The sequence below is a fragment of the Aythya ferina genome, assembly GCF_964211825.1.
Source record: "Aythya ferina genome assembly, chromosome: 3".
NCBI classification, from domain to species: domain Eukaryota; kingdom Metazoa; phylum Chordata; class Aves; order Anseriformes; family Anatidae; genus Aythya; species Aythya ferina.
Genome location: NC_140298.1, coordinates 110,642,316 through 110,659,906, shown reverse-complemented (window position 1 = coordinate 110,659,906; position 17,591 = coordinate 110,642,316). Strand labels below are relative to the sequence as shown.

Sequence of the window (17,591 nt, the reverse complement as noted above, 5' to 3'; positions counted from 1 at the left end):
AGAATAGAACTGAGTGCATCTTAATAGGAAGTTTAAATGTACTGCATCAGCAGGATCTGGTGCATGGAACCTGGGTAGGTTGCTACAAGAAAGCTGAGCTTTTATTTATTTGTTCATTTGCTTATTTATTTAAAGTTTCTTATTCAGAACACAAGTTTACTGAGGTGGTCACAACAAGAAACTTGGTATGAAGAACAGTCTTGCAAGTATCAACAGATGTACAGTGCTTCTCCCTCACAGTTTGAATGAATTTGTACGTGTATAATAGTTTCTAAGGGCTTACCTTCACTTTTTACAGCTTTTTGCCACAGGTCAGGGTTCTTGCATTGTAGTTCATATTTTCTAAACTGGCAGGAGAGAAAAGATGCTTTTACAGTAATCTAGATACAGTAATCTCCAAGTACAGTTTACAGTGAAGTCTGGATTATATATATTTAATGTGTTATACCTACTTGAATTAGCCCTAAAACTGAGAGTAGTTCTCAATTCAATTTTGCAGGTAAGTGCTCGTGGCCATGAAATTCTATCTTTTTTTGTAAGGTTTACTCAGAATGAAGAACGTACAGGTCTATCATTGCTACACCTTTATCTTTCTAAACCTGGAGAGAATGCCTAGTGTATTCTTGAATTATTATGTTCCCCCACAGTATGTCATTAATGGCAGACTGCTTTGGAAGAAGCATTCATTGCTTCAGTCACTGCACATGAATTTTGTGCAGTTTGTTTTGTTCCTTGACAGAAAATAAGGGTATATGTGTTCATTCTGAACAGTAAGGTTGTTTACTGTCTTAAGTAATGCAGTGCAGAAATGCCCTATGCACTCTCTCTGTACTCCAGTCTTCCCATTTAGTCTCTTTTCAGCTACAGAACCTATATGCTGTTAAACTGGTTTTGACAATCTGAGGTAGCAGCAGGGTTTCACATCCATACTTGTCTTCAGGTAGTTTCTCATGAAGGCTTTCCTGCAGGAGGCATCTCACCCTCCCTGAACACCTCTAACAGGATGTGCAAATTTAAGGAAAATTCTCAAATCTTGCAAATAAATGAGTCTGTAGCTCAAGAAATCTGGAACAGTAATTTTAACCGCTAAGTACATACTGCACTTTTTTCATATAAATCTGTTAATTTGCAAATACTGTTTTATCTGCTGATGTGCAGGTACTGCATTTTGCATTGATATACTGACAAGAGTTTTGGGGTGTTCTTTTAAGAGTAGTCTAAGGTTTCTTGAATCTTATTCTAAAGATTATCACATGTTTAGCTGTTTTAGAGATGGATGTCCAGTGTATTTCTAAAGGTAGAATACTACTATATTTAGCATAGTAATAGATGAATTAATGACTCACAGTACTGAAATTTTCCCTTTTCTAAGGTGTTTGGAAGCAGTTTAACTAGATAAATGTAAGTATTTTAGTTGGTGTTAGATTATCAGATTTCATATCCATCACATTGGTCTAATTAGGCTGAGTTAGGTAAGAATGGAGTTCATTAGTATCATGTTTATAGGGAGCAAAGGTAAGACTGAAACTTATAAATAATTTATATTATTGCAAGATTATAAACCTCAGACTGAAATTTACAATCCAAGGTAGCATCTAGTCCTCCTCTTCAGTGCAAAGGGAGAATGCTGCCTCCGTATGGCAATAGGCAAGGAGCAATCTTGAGTTTATGAATACTAAATGTTACAAAGAGATGTGAGGTGGTGCTATGCTTTTATCTGTAATTTAAACTGAAGTCAGTGTTGTTCTCATATTACAATCCAAAATTCACTCCTAAAGGCATAGCACTATCACAATTTTTTATTTTGTAAAGGCAGCAATACCTACACCCTTTCTTACTTAAATGACAGTGGCGATGGCAGCTGTAATATAATAATCTTAGGGCTAGAACAGTCAGAAATGGATTCTTTCAGCATGACTGAGTTTAAAAACTGTGTGCCACTTCCCTGCAGAGCGCCTTAACCATGTGCAGTTATGCATGGTGGAATGCAGTTTGTCCCTCCTTTTTGAAGTTGTGCCACTGTGGCTGGGAGGAAAGGAAAAGAGAAGATGACTGGACAATCTGTCAGGGCAGATTAGATGATGTAGCTTTCTCACCTTTATTATGGGAACAGAAAACAGCTATTTATGCCTTTGTTACAGAACTTCTTTGCATTACTTCAACCAGTGAAGGAATTGTCTTTTCTGATATAGGGTGGCATTTTTTGATAGCTCTTTGGTTTGCTTTGGTATAATTTTTTTTCCTATACTTGGTATCTACATTGAAAAGTGTCAGGTGTACATAAAACATTTAAAAATCTCAAAAATTAGCTCCTCCAATAACATTTCTGAGACGTGAAGTGTCACTAGAGGCCTTTGTAAGCATTCAGGAAGCATATAATGGCCAAAAGCAGAAATAACAGTATTGATACAACCCATAACATCCCTACAGTGAACTTTGAAAAACTTGCAAAATCTACTGAATTTTTACATTTGAGTAGAGAATGTTTTAAAATACTGCTGAAACTGCATGTCAGTTGGTACTAAATCTGAAGTGGTTTTCCCAGTGTTGTTTACTGTGTAAGTGGAACATCCAGCTCTACGTTTTCAGTCCTTCCTCTGTTGATCTTTACAAATGCTGTATTGCTGTTATTCCCACAAAAAACTATGCTTTCCTTCCTCATTGTTATTGTGAGGTAACCATATTTTTGCTGTTTTATCCAGTATGGAAAGTTAACAAATTCTGGCGAGCTTATTTATATCACATTGACAGAAATAAAAGTAAAATAATACAATGTAAAATAATATGAAAGAAGAATTAACGTTATCTTTTACTTGTGAGGCTTTTCTTTGTTAACAAGTCTTGAATAAAAAAATGTCTATAAGATGAAACTCCTGACGTGAGCCTCATGTATTTTGTATATATCAAAGTAATTAACAAGGAAGCACCTCATGTAAGGCCAGAGTATTAGTCTTCTCTTCAGGAAATTTTTGCTGTTACTGTTACATAGGCCCTAAAAACAGTTAATGAAAAAGTAAAGCTTTTCACTAGAAAAGCTTTTTGTGCTCATGGTATGAGATTGCTGTATGTACGCTCTTTTAATTCTGTAAGAGATGACAATCTGACTGTTTTACTGTGTTCCGTATGCTTTCATGTTGGGTTTCTTGTGAAGAACTGGATATTAGTTTTCCTTGTGGATGGATGGAAGTGTGCTATAAAGAAAGCAAACCTGTTCTTCCTGCTACATGTTAGCACAATATCATAAATGAAGTTCTACTGCCAGCTGTCTGCCAAGACAGAGAACAATGTCGGGGGGTGAGCAACAGCTGAAAATACTCTACTGTTCAGAACTCTCTCTCCCTGGAGGGGACAGAACATAAAACAATGTTATCCTTTATTAAAAAAATAACATGGATGCTGAAACATTACCCTAAGGATGCCTTGTGGATGGCATAGACGTTCATCTCCCAGTCTGAACACCAACAGTAGTCTCAGTAGTCTGCAGCCTTCCTAAAGCACCCTTGGTGGGTGGTAAATGTGGATTTGATTTGATTTGATTTGATTTGATTTGAGCAGATGGAAAAATCCTGGAGATACATTGCCATCAGGAGGATACCACATAAGAAGAGGTGAGGAATTGTCAGCTTCTCTTCTGTGAGAGTTTTAAAATAAGAGTGAACCTCACTGAATTCCTTGGAGGAAAGGGGGGTGGGGAGTGGGGGGGAGAGCTGGTTAACCACCTACCTCTGTGGAAGGCAGGAGTTATTATGGTTTACGAGAAGAGGGGAATATGTCCACAGCTGAAGGGAAGAAAATGTTTTAAGACTTCATCCTATACTTAACATTTCCTATTGGATGATGATTCTGTAAATTATATGCTGACTGGACTGAATCTCATTCTGAAGCACCTGATATTCAGCAAGAATTACGTAAAAATCATAACTGCTTTGATTCCACTGGGGGAGAGGAGGAGAATTAGAAAATACACATTCTAGTTTTAATCTGTTTTCTGGGACCTGTCCTTTATTGTTATGATTATTTCTGAATAATAATATCATAGAACTTACTAGAATATATGACTGTTACACTTTTTCATTTTTAGGGACAGTTTGCTGTAACAAAGCACTTTGAAATTGTCTTCTATAGAATTTGTTTACTGAGTTTACATACTAAAGTTTAGGGGTGGAGGAACTTGTTCTGCATGGTTTGATTCCAGCCCTCTGATTTCAGAGTCTCATGAAAACTTGAAAATAAAACAGCATTTATAATAAAATAAATGCAGCCAATGATGTCTGTTTATTGTATGTGTAAAAAAAAAAAAAAAAAAAAAAAAGCTTTTCAAAAGGCAAAATAGCATTCCTGTTAATAGCATTTGTGATTGTCTTTTATGAAAGTGTCTTTGAAAGGGAATATGTAGGTGACAGACAGGTAGTGGCAACAGCAGAAATACAAGATACTACAAAATTCTGAAAATGAAGAAAACCCCTTTATTTTTTATTTAAGATTAATCGCACAGAAGATGGAGCACTGTTTCCAGTTTAGGTAAACCCAGGATTATTGTTTTAAATTATTAAATTTACATTAGAAACAGGTGATATAAAAATAATCACATCATTCTGTTAGCTTTTCCAGAAAAGGTGAGGTTGTTGTTGAGAACCTTCAATACTTCAAGATCAGTATACCACTGTTTGTTCTTTCTTTGTCTCTGAAATCAATCCAGAAGTTTTTATGGTTTTGTTTTGTTTTTGTAGTAGTGAGCAGACTTTTTAAGCAGGACTCTAAATGGTCATCTAAAAACAAAAGTTTGTGCACTTCTTTCTATTTTCTTCTTAAAGTGTATCCTCAATGGGTCCTTTTTATGTTTTTGTTAACTCGAGTGATATCCACTAGGTGGCAGGAACAACCACAAGTTTAGCAGAATGCTTGAAAATATGCTTGTGTTAGTTCAGTAGAGGAAGGAGCACTAGAGTGATTAATTCAGCCTGATCTATAATGAACTATGAGAGTGCACGTTCTTCAGAGTTTCACTCGAAGGGTCATCACGTTAACTGCACAATTTGAAACCACTTGAAATATTTTCAGGCAACCTGGACTAACTCTGAAATATATTTAATTTGCTATACCTATTTACCTAGTACACAGTCAGACTTTCATTTCAATTATTTTAGTAAATGACATGTCAATCACACATCATACTTCTTCTATATTGTTATTAATGTATCTTGAATAGTTACTGCTACAAAGATAGTCATTAACTTAGCATATCAAAAAGCAGAGCATGGAGACAGCTTTCATGAAATACTTACAGCAGTAGGTAGTAGTTATTGCTTCTTAAAATGCACATTCTACTTTCAGTGGCAATGACTCTTAGAGAAAGGAGGAGATATGCCCATTGTATCAGACCATACAACCATTTTACAGTTGAAAGAGCAAATTGAGACTTGTTCTTGAACAATGGAACAAAGCATAAAGTAGAATTTCTGTTAATTGGGGCCACCCAAAGCAGATGAGTTTTGTTGTACTAACTACACCATACCAGTACAGCTATGTAGATAAAGTCCCAGTAGTAGTGGTTAGGATGAGTTTCTTTCCTGTGCAATTTCCATGGTGCTGTGTAGTAAGGGCATGCCACTATATCGTCTTCCATGTCAGTTTAACATAATGTAGAGCTGTGTATGAGTATCATAGAATAGTTGTGTTGGAAGGGACCTTTACAGATCAAGGTCAACCCCCCTGCCACAAGTGGGGACTTCTTTCACTAAACCAAGTTGCTCTAAGCCTCTTCCAACCTGGCCTTGAACTCTTCCAGGGATGAGGCATCCACAGCTTCTCTGGGCAACCTGTGCCAGTGCCTCACTGCCCTCAGAGTGAAGAATTTCTTCCTTATATTTAATGCAAATCTATATCAGTTTAAAAGCATTGCCCCTTGTCCTATCACTACATGCTCTTGTAAAAAGTCCCTCTCCATCTTTCTTACAAGCCCCCTTTAAATATTGAAAGACTTCAATGAGGTCTCACTGGAGTGTTCTCTTCTCCAGACTGAATTCCCCAGCTATATCAGCCTGTCTTCACAGGAGAAGTGCTCCAGCCCTCTGATCATCCTTGTGGCCCTCCTCTGGACCTGCTCTAACAGGTCCTCATCTTTCTTGGGCTGGGGGGCCCAGACCTGGATGCAGTACTGCAGGTGGGATCTCACGGGGGCGAAGTATAGAAGGAGAATCACATAACCTCATTAACTTAATCTGCTGTGTGGGTTGAGAGTATCTCAGTCTCCATCTACATTAGCAATTCCTGTGGCATGCTCAGAGTAGATCTATGAAGAGAGGTGATTGGTGCTGATGACCCAGTATCCACATCAAGTAGATTTAAAAGCCAGGGGAATTACTTAAGGTAAGCCCTAGTGTGGTCACATAGACTGGATGCCCACTAGAATTTTGAAAATAATTTTTTGAGTTAGTTTCATTCCAAAGCATTCAAGTTTGCACACACTGAGACAGGTCTGCAGTGCTGATAAAACTGAGGTAAGTGGGGATGGAGATTCACCTCCTGTTTTAAACTAAATTTAATGTAGAAGCACCCACAGGGAATCTACATTTAGCTTCCAGTGGGTAAATTCCCAGTTCTTCATCATGGCAGTGGAAGAGAAAGGCTAATGGAGAGGCTGAATATCGCTACAGGAAGAGGAGTAATCAGCTTCAAAATAGAACTTTAATGATTTTAGTTCTTCAGATTCAAAAGTTCTATTTCTCGTAGTAAATTCTGCATTTCTAAAACATGTAGATCAAGACATCTGGGACTTTTTATATACTGAGATCAGTTTTATCTGAGGGAAGAATTATGTTGCATGTGTGATGGCAATTCTCTTATTATTGAATAATATTTTAACATTAAAATATTGAAATGCATCAGAAATATTGAGTAATAATAATAATTCTGATGCAATCAGAACAATCTATTGCATGTAGTGATGGGTGAATTGTGAGTCGTGGGATCACAAGAACTATAAGGTAGAAAAGAACCCTCTCAGTCGTCTAGTTTTCTCTAAAAAGACAAACCGAATGATCTAACAGGTTTTTAACATTATTCATTTTTATGGTCCATATCGATTAACTAATTCTGGCTCTAGCCCTACAAGCAGGATATGAAGAAGGAAGTTTAGCCTCTTGCAGAATTTAATGAACACCGTGGGGTGTCTGAAGAGGTACATGTTTTGGGTTATGCAGGTCTGACGACACTTGTATGGTCTTAATTCATGCTCACTTAAAATTTGAGCAGACCTGTGTGTGAATTTTACACATTCAAGTTAAAATCAAACTTTCCACAGTATTAACCAAATAATTGTTTTGGCTCAGACCCTGTCTATGAAGGTATCCACTGGATGCATAAAGTTTAAGGATGGCAGTTTTACCTGTAATCTCTGCACACACTTTTCATTAAAACATGAAAAAAATTAAAATAAAATAAAATAAAACAAAATAAAATAAAATAATAAAGGAAAAGGCTTTGATTATTTAAATTTCCTCATCTCATTGGTTCAGGTCTATAATCTGTAAAAGACCTTTTTATTCAGGAATGTTGATCATCTCTAATTCCTGCTGTAGCAGTGCTCAGCATCTTTTTGAAGCCGAGATCTATGATTTTAAGCTAGTTCCATGTTTGTTCTTTTTTCTTAAAGGCCTTGCAGTGTTAGACTTCAATGTTAATCATTATATCCATCTTGTTAAATATTTTCTATCTTGTCTCTGTTTACAAACAGAATGAATTCCCTAAAGGTGTTTTCTGGCGTTTGTCATCAGTCATTTACATGAAATTTGCAGTCAAAGTGCAAACAATGGCAGTGGTCATTACAACATGTACTTGCTTTTCATATTTTCTGCACAACCTGTTCTCTCATACTAGAACCAGGATGTTCACATATATGTGTGTGGCCTTTAATACCAGTTCTGTTTTTAGTGAGTGGCCAAATCTTACCTTTGGATAGGTGCAGGAAGCATACTGTTCCCTGAAATGTCTGCATATGTTATTTTACCCACTGAGGTTAGTTTAGACATAGATTTTAAGTTAAAACATCTTAAAACATTTTTTGTTCTTTAATTATTCTCTGTTAAATTTTAGTTATACAGCATAATGCAAAATGTATTTCTGCATGATGGGTCTTTCAGACAATACTGGAAAAGGATGATATACTACAGCAGATTTAATTGCTGCAGGGTGCTGATCCATCCTTGGAATTCAACTACAGGATTTTGTCATCACAAGTATTAAAGGGGCAAAGACAGGCTGAAAATCACAACAGCACCGGGGGAAAATTTTGTCCTTATTAAAGCCAATGGCAAAAGTCCCATTGATTTCACTGGGGACAGGATTTCACTCCATATATTTAAGGAACAACAAAAAAAGTATTACATGTGTTACTAATACTGTGTGGAAAGTGAAATATATTCTCTTTTTTTTTTTTTTTTTTTTTTTTTGGTATCTGATTGGCTTTTCATTGTTTTTGTTACAGATTAATTTTGAGTTTCTTGTCCCCTAAAACACAAAAAATAGATATGAAGTTAACACTTCAATGTCTGATTACACAGTCAGAGTTGCACAGATTGATGAATCTCTTTGAATTTTTCATCTGCAAATTTGAATATAGGATCAAGACTCAAAAGATGACAGTAACATTATTGAAAGATAGAATGTACTCAGTAGCATGATTTTTTTATGTGAAATTCGCTCACTCTTGACCCAGAGTTTGGCCACTTTCAGGAAATTATGTAAGTCGCACCTCCCAGTCCAGACTTTGTGCTAAGCTCTTTTCCCAGCATTCAGTCTACTCTTAAGTTTTCCCATCTCTGTCATGTAAAGTGGTATTTCTGGGCAGGTGTAGATTTCTGCTTCATATACTTTACTTTTACATGCAATCTAAGCCATGTAAAACACATTCAGGCCATGTACATGCTAGGTTTTTAGTACCAGCTCAATGGCCTCAGTGCAAAACCTGGTCTCATTATGCTCTTCACAGATGTGCTGTGAGGTTTACCAGTGCATTGTACCTTGGTTTCAAAACAGCAACAACTAAAACAGTGGCTAAAAAGGCTGAATAAACATGGTTTCAGTACTACCCCATGGATTTTCATATAAATTCTTACAATAGTACTTTTTTTCTATATCGATTTCTTAGTTTAGAACATTCCCTGTTACCTTATTAAGAAATCATAAGGCACTACTGGATATCATTAACAACGTGTTTCACTTCTACGTTAAGAATGGGTTCCAAATACAGAGAGAGACAGTCATCTTCAAAATGACCACACTTCCAAGGGAAAGTTGTGCATAGTTCATGTACAGGCCATATGTGCACAAAATTAATTTTTCTTTAATTCCCACATACTGCTAAACATCAATATCACTAAAGTGCTTTTACTTGCATTTGATGTAATCCGCGATCATACCTTGACATACTTAATGTAGCAGGGCCACTACATGGTTCTATCTATTCTGTGGATGGAGCTTTAACAATTAAAAGCAAGAATCACAGAATCATCTAGGTTGGAAGAGACCTCCAAGATCAAGGAGTCCAACCTCTGACCTAACACTAACAAGTCCTCCACTAAACCATATCACTAAGCTCTACATCTAAACATCTTTTGGGATGCTTCATTACCTGTGTTATGTTTGAAATATTAAGATGTTATCTCAAGGTTAAATTTAAATAATATTTTCTGAAATGTGTACATGTTATTTTCAGTAGGCAGAGAAAAAAATACCCTAATGGAAATCAGTGACAGATTCATCTGTCATTAAATGATTAAATTCATTAAATGATTAAATTCATTACATTCAGAAAGGTCCAAATTTTATATCACAGGTCTGACTATTTTTTGATGATTCTTATGTGTGGAGTAGTCCTCTGTCACGGGTCAACAAACACTCTTTCAAAAAAGTCCTAGGCGTGATCATAGACTCGTCTTGGGACTATTTTGCAACAGATTTGGATGGACATCAGCCTGGTTTAGAGACTGAGAAAGTTTCAGTAATGAGGGTGCAACTGAATTACAGCAACTGGGTGCAGGGGCAGAGAATAATCTTAGGTCCTGCTTGACATGCTTGGTGCACAGTAGACTCTCTGTGCAGATATCTAAGGACATAGTTTAATTCCCACAAGAAAAGGTACACAGTGACTTTTCTAGGTATTTCATTGTCAAACTGCACTGTCACCACCCTGACTAACGTAAAAGAAGGGCAGCCAAGTGGGCAAACTGCATTTTGGGTTGTATTAAACCACAGCATGGCCATCTGGTGAAACGAGGTGTTTCTCCCAGTGTATTTAGTGCTTGTGGGACCTCACTTTGAATATTGGTTTCAGTTCTGTTCTCTTCAGTTTAAAAGGGTTGTTAAGGTACTTGAAAGTGGCCAGAGGAGGGCAACAAAGCTGGTATTGAGAGCTGGAATGCATGTCCTAAGAGGAGAGGCCAAGGACACTTGGGTTGTGTGGTTTGGAGAAAAGGAGGCCGAGAGGTTACCTCAGTGCTCTCTGCAGTTTACCAAGGAGGGGAAGCAGAGATTGAGGTGCTGGTCTCTGTTCCTCCGTAGCTGATGACTGCAGAGGGAACAGCACAAAGCTCTGCCAGAAGTTCAGTCTGGACATTAGGAAAAATGTCTTTACTGTGAGGGTGGTCAAACACTGGAACAAGCTTCCTGGGGAGGTGGTTGGTACCCCATGGCTGTCAGTGTTCAAGAAGCATTTGGATAATCCCCTTAGTAACATGCTTTTTTTTCTTTTAGCCCTGAAGTGGTTGGGCAGTTGGACTCAATATTTGTAGGTCCCCAATTTCCCTTGTGTCTGAAGAAAATTGCTTTGAAGCTTAACTGACAGGTTGTTTACTGCAGTTTTCTGTGTTACATGGGATAATGCAAGGGACTGGGAAAGGTAGGGGGAGCTTGAGGTCACATTCATGCAAATGGTCATAGTGGTCCATGGAAAATATTTTCTTTCATGTGTTCTGTGTCAGGATGATCTTTCAGTTGAACGGGTCAGTGTGGTCTGCAGTTGAGCATTATCAGTTGATCTGAGCCCTAAAGTGTTTGCTTTGAATAATTCTTATCGTTTTTCCCCCCCAAAGAATTACACAACATGCAATACCTCTAAAAAGTCTTATCAGGAATCTTTTGAAGTAAATAAAATATATTTTTGCCATTTAAGGCTTGACTAAGCAATTGACAAAATATGAAATTATTTGAGAACTGTATGCCAATGGAAGCACATATCCAGCAAGATAAAAATCAGAATGTAAATGTGTATTGAATAGAAGCACATCTGTAAACATAGTAGCTTTAAATGTGATAACATGGGTAAACAGTAGGAAGGATAGAATTGCACAGACTTCATTATGGATTGTGCAATCACGTTGGGGAGCTTAGGCATGTACTTCAGTTGCTAGCCTGCTCTGACACCCACAGTCTCCAAATAGTGTATTTGATGCTTGCTTAAACCATTCTCCACTGCAGTCATACCTTCAGTTGCAGTGTCAGCATACATGAGAGAAAAGCTGCTGTAACTTCCCACAAAATAGCTAGACTGAAAATCAGATTATGTACTGGGTTCTTTGAGTTATAGATTCATAAATGGGTAAAAAATAATAATTGGACCAAAAGATTTTCTGTGAAAAAAACAATTGAAGGTTCATATTTTTCTCAAATTAATATTTTTGCTGTTTTCTGTAGAAAACACAAATACATATTTGGGAGCAATTAAAACATTAAAAATTGAAAATCAGACAAAAGTATGAAAAAGTAATTACTTTCTTTACAATCCAGAAGAATGCTAAGAGCTTTGAGAGACTGGGGAGATTTTGAGCTAAATGAAGGAAAAAGAGCCTTAGTAGGATTTTTGTTCCAGTTTTATATTTTCTATGAAGACTAATTGATATGTTTCTGTCACCTTAGCTATGAGACTGATTCAGAACTCTGACCTGATCTGCCTTTGTCCTTAGCTTTGATAGAGGTGAGTGCAACCAGGAAATTTCAGCACTGAAAATGTACATAATGCACTGATACAGATTTTGAAGCTACATCAAACTTAACAGCTTAATTTTTTTTGAGGCTGTGTAGAATTCCTAGATTTCTCTTAGACAAAGCCTTTCTACTTTGCATTTTAAATGCCAAACTGTCTTCCTGGTATCATGTCCCCATCTTGAATCTTCACAGTTCTTTTCAAGCAGACTAACATTTTTTTTCTTTACTGCTGCCACATCAAACTTATTTACCACATTATGTGCCTTAGAGTAACAGTGGTCCCATAAATACCTTTGAAAGTGCAAGTGTGTAGACACCCAGTTATGATAAAGTTATTTTTACTTATAGCTTTTAATATATAATATTTATAATATAATATATAATATATAAAATATAATATATAATATATAAAATATAATATAATATTTAATATATTAAATGCCTCTAGTTATAGTTTGGAGTTTAATCAGAAAGTTTGACACCCAAATCAAGTGCTAAGTGAGGATCAGGGCTCGGACACAGTGGTGGAATACCAGTGGTTCTCAAAGATCAATTCAGCACACATCCACCTGGACAAACTGAGTTAAAGTTTTGTCTTGAAAGCTTTTTTTTTTTTTTCAGCCTGGACAGGAAAAATTCTTATAGAATTAGCCACTAGTGATACTTAGTAACATGTAAAGTGACTGTCATTTTCTTCAAACTAAGAGCAACTTGCAACAAGAAAATCCTACTCTACATTTTTATTTCCAGCTGTTTCAAAATTTAGAAACTTGATAATTAGCATCTCTTAAGTATGCCTGCTGTAGGAAAGATTAAATATTAAAGAAATTCCTATGTGCTTTTGAAATTTATATTTATCTGATTATTTTATTTTCCCTCTTACAAAATGATGAAACATAAATATGTGCTAATTAAGTCTGTTGGTCCAGATGGATTGAGGCCAAATTTCAAGACTGATTTAACACCTGATAAAACAGTGACTTGAGAAAAGGATCCTTGCAAACAAGCCTAAAAGGTATGGATGATTTGATAATTTTCAAGACAAAAAAACAAGCGTCATATACATTTTGCAAACAAGCTTCACAAACAGGTCTGCAGAAATATAGGCTAAGGTGTAATTATGCTAGTCTATGTGACTGTTCTCACATGAACCTTTCCTTGGAATCAATAAAGTCAGTCATGCTTATTTCAGGGAGTGAATCATTGAAGATAAAATGTATAACTAATCAAAAGATATAACAATGTTACACTGAAAAATTTTAGATTAATATAAAAACCTTTTCTTTACATCTGTGGGTACTCCTCATCCCCGTAGTTTATCTATGAATCAATCTCAGGATCAGACGTACCGCAAACACAAAAAACATCTAACAAGTTTTGGAGTGCTTCTCAGAAACAGCAGATTTTTGCGATGAAGTGCACTGCATGTTGACTGTATAGTATAGGCATATATTCATTGCCTATAGGCCTATATCAGAAAAGTAACGTAGATAGTGACTGGAAGTAGGAGGCTTCCATGAGATCAAATTAAAATTTGGGTAAAAACAGGGAGCAGTCTGCATGAATTGATGACAGCATTTCTGTTCCTTGCCTTCAGTTTCTAGTTTCTCACTAATCATTATCTCACTAATCATAATCAATATCTCAGTAATCATTAGACTACCTACATGCCTGTCACATGACTGGAAAGAGGACTTCATCCACCTCCAATAAACAGCACATAAAAGCTAGCAGCACATCCAGCCTGCTACTTCTGTGAGGCCTGACAGAAATGGAGGCACTAAAAGTAGGCCAGATAGTCACATAAGACTGTTATAGCCCATTCTCCTCACACTAAGCTCTTTTCATCTAAGCATGGCAGTGACTGTAGCTGTCTTAAACAAAACTTCTACTGTCAGTGGAGTTTAAAAGAATAACGCTATTTTATATTAAGAGGAGAGCAAGTTGCACCTTTATGGAGATTTCAATATGAGCAAAACAACGGAGACATAGTTTTTCCAGTAACATCTTAAAATTAGAGAACAATCATGAGCCAATTACTTTTAAATGTACATAGGAGAGCATTAGTAGTATATTTTCATAGCATACTAGGTCCTAGAAAACCACAATGCAGACAGTCACACAGGATTGAAAATACAACAGGAACAAATACAGTGGGAGCTAATAATCAAAAAATGAAGTGACAGCAATGGCTGAGATGGAGAAATTAGAAAGTAGAGAAAAGTCATAAGGAAAGCAAAAAGATAAAGAGAAAAACATGTTTGGGAGACTTACAATTTTAGAAGTTTTAAACAACAAACATGGTCAGTGAAGACATGCTGTAAATAACAATGCAGAATATGCAGAAGTTTTATAGAAATATTTTATTTTCACTTTGGGAAAGTATGCTAGGTGACTATAATAAGGTCATGCTCGAGTATTTTCCACTCTAACAGCCACTAATGAAGATATTAAATGTCAGCTATTACAATGCATACTTTCAAATAAGCACATAGGGATGTGCTTGCATCCAAACATTATTTTTTTTAAAAGCTGCTTGAGGAGGTCTCTGTGTTTTTAATGCTGATTTTTATAAGTCTTCAGTCACTTCTTAAGGATTGGAAGAAAGTTAGCATAGTGTCAAGAAGTGGCTATTTTTTTGTTTAGACTGTAGCAAGGTTTCAAAATAATGTTCCATAGCAACTTGAGACACAACTGGGGAGGTGTGTTCTGGGTGTGTTCATTGTAACGTTGGCTAGACTGTAAGCTTCAGAGAGTAGTTAGTATACAATATAGTCCACTATTGGTGGTTGGTTACTAGTGGCTTTCCCTGGGGCTCAGTACCAGTCCTGAAACTATTCAGCACTGCCAGAGTCCAATACTCACTGAAACTCATTTGAATATTCTATTCATGGGGGTTGTAACATTTAATATCAGATTTACTTCTTGAAAGATACTTGATTGTTCACAAGATTTTGATTTAGAAATGCAATAAATGTACTGAAATCTCTGTACAAGCAATTGCAGTGTGCAGTTGGATCACAGTACATTACATTACAAATGTAATTCCCATTATCAGTCTCTATGCTCAACTGTCACAATGCTGGAAATCCCTAGTCACTGGGAACGAACTGGGTTGAAGTCTGCTCAAGCCTGTTGCTGTCTTCAAAGTTATTTTGCTATTTTTTTTAATTTTATACTCTTCTGTTGAGCCAGCTATTCACTCCCCACATGCTAGTCTGGTTAACACAGAGATACATTCACACATTCTTAATGAACTCAGGGAGAAACATTTACACCATTAGTTTATCCATTCAACTGTCAATAGCTCTTTATCTAAAACAAAGGCCACCCTCTGGTCTGTTGGTATTGAGGTAGTCAGCTTCTTTGCAACAGCTGTGGTTAGCCCCATCCAATATTACTCTCTAAGCTTAATAGGCTGTGCCCATCTCTACTGAGCATTCTTTCATTTTAGGAGTTTTTTCAGTGAGTCAATTCTACATCTAGGGTTTTAGTCAGTCATGAGCATCTCCATTAACAACCTAGAGGATGGAACAGAATTCACTCTTAGCAAGTACATGGGTGACAGCAAATGGAGGGGAGGAATTGACAAGCTACAGGTCAGGGTTGCTACTGAGAAGGCCTTGGACAAAGTAGAGATGTGGGCTGACAGGACCATTGTGAAGTTCGGCAAAGGTAATTACAGAGCCTTGTATTTGAGTGGAATGAGACTAATAGAACATTCTGGGATCTCACTTGACAGAAACCAGCGCTGCAGGAGAGGAACTGGTAGAAAAGTTGAACATAAGCCAGCACTGTGCCCCTCCAGCTATGACAGCCTGCTTTATAAGAGGCTGTTTTAGAAAGAGAGCAGCCATCTGGGGTGCTGTGTCCTCTTTGATGAACTCATCCTTGAGATAAATCATAGAATCATAGAATATCCCAAGTTGGAAGGGACCCATAAGGATCATCAAGTCCAGCTCCTGGCACCGCACAGGTCTGCTCAAAGGTTTAGACCATGTGACTAAGTGCACAGTGCAATTGCTTTTTAAATACAGACAGGCTTGGTGCAGTCAGTGACTACATCCCTGGGGAGCCTGGTCCAGTGTGCAACCACCGTCTCGCTGAAGAACCTCTTCCTGATGTCCAGCCTAAACTTCCCCTGCCTCAGTTTAACACCATTCCCACAGGTCCTATCACTGGTGTTTACAGAGAACAGGTCACCTGCCTCCCCACTCCCACTCACGAGGAAGTTGTAGACCGCAGAGAGGTCCCCCCTCAGCCTCCTCTCCTCCAGGCTGAACAGGCCCAGTGCCCTCAGCCACTCCTCATATGTCTTCCCCTCTAGGCCCTTCACCGTCTTCATTGCCCTCCTCTGGACACTCTCCAACAGTTTAATGTCCTTCTTGTACTGTGGTGCCCAGAACTGCACACAGTACTCAAGGTGAGTCCGTACCAGCGCAGAGTAGAACGGGACAATCACCTCCCTCGACTGACCAGCGATGCTGTGCTTGATGCATCCCAGGGTACGGTTGGCCTTCCTGGCTGCCAGGGCACCCTGCTGGCTCATATTCAACATGCTGTCAAACACAACCCCCAGATCCCTCTCTGCAGGGCTGCTCTCCAGCGTCTCATTGCCCAGTCTGTATGTATAGCCAGGGTTGCCCTGTCCCAGGTGCAGGACCCGGCACTTGCTTTTGTTAAACTTCATGTGGTTGGTGATCACCCAGCTCTCCATATAACATATATGTTATAACATATAAATGGAGCTATGCTCTTCTCAGGAATGACCAGTGGAAAGCTGACGGAAACAAAACACAACAAGGGATATTCCAGAGATATAAAGAACAATACGGAATTTGAACAAATAATAGGACAGATCTCCCAGGAAGATTGCAGAATCGCCATTCTTGAAGATTATTGTCATGGTTTAACCCGGCTGGCAGCTAAACACCACGCAGCCGTTCGCTCCCCCTCCCCCCTCCCTCTCTGGGACAGGGGAGAGAAATGGAAAATGAAGCCCGTGAGTTGAGATAAAGACAGTTTAATAAGACAGGAAAATAATAATAATAATAATAATAATAATAATAATAATAATAATAGTGCTATCGATAGTAGTACTACTAATAATAATATGTACAAACAAGTGATGCACAATGCAATTGCTCACCACCTGCTGACCGATGCCCAGCCTAACCCCGAGCAGTCCGGCCCCCTTCCCCAGCTAGCCACCCCTATATATTGTTTAGCATGACGTCAGATGGTATGGAATACCCCTTTGGCTAGTTTGGGTCACCTGTCCTGGGTCTGTCCCCTCCCAGCTCTTACTGCACCCCCAGCCTGCCCGTTGGCAGGACAGAGCAAGAAGCTGAAATGTCCTTGGCTTAGTATAAGCACTGCTCTGCAACAATTAAAACGTCGGGGTGTTATCAGCACTCTTCTCATCCTAAGCCAATACACAGCATTCTACCAGCCACTAGCAAGAAAATTAACTCTGTTCTAACTGAAACCAGGACAATTATTCAAGTCAGCTTGCCCTAAGCAACCTGCTCTAACTTTGAAGTCACCTCTGCTTTGAGAAGTGATTGGACCAGGTGACCTTCTGAGATCCCTGTCAACCTAACCAACAC

General features: G+C 37.9%; 1 protein-coding gene across 1 annotated transcript in view; it reads right to left on the bottom strand.

The window, feature by feature from the left end:
- The window catches only part of TDRD15 (tudor domain containing 15), a 135,203-nt gene extending 123,379 nt beyond the window's left edge, over positions 1–11,824 (bottom strand). Inside the window, exons 1-2 of the mRNA XM_084514413.1 lie at positions 11,769–11,824; positions 284–347 (exon numbers count right to left, since the gene is read on the bottom strand). The gene's annotated coding sequence lies outside the window, so the exon portion shown is untranslated. The remainder of the gene's footprint in view (positions 1–283; positions 348–11,768) is intronic.
- Positions 11,825–17,591: the final 5,767 nt, after the last annotated feature.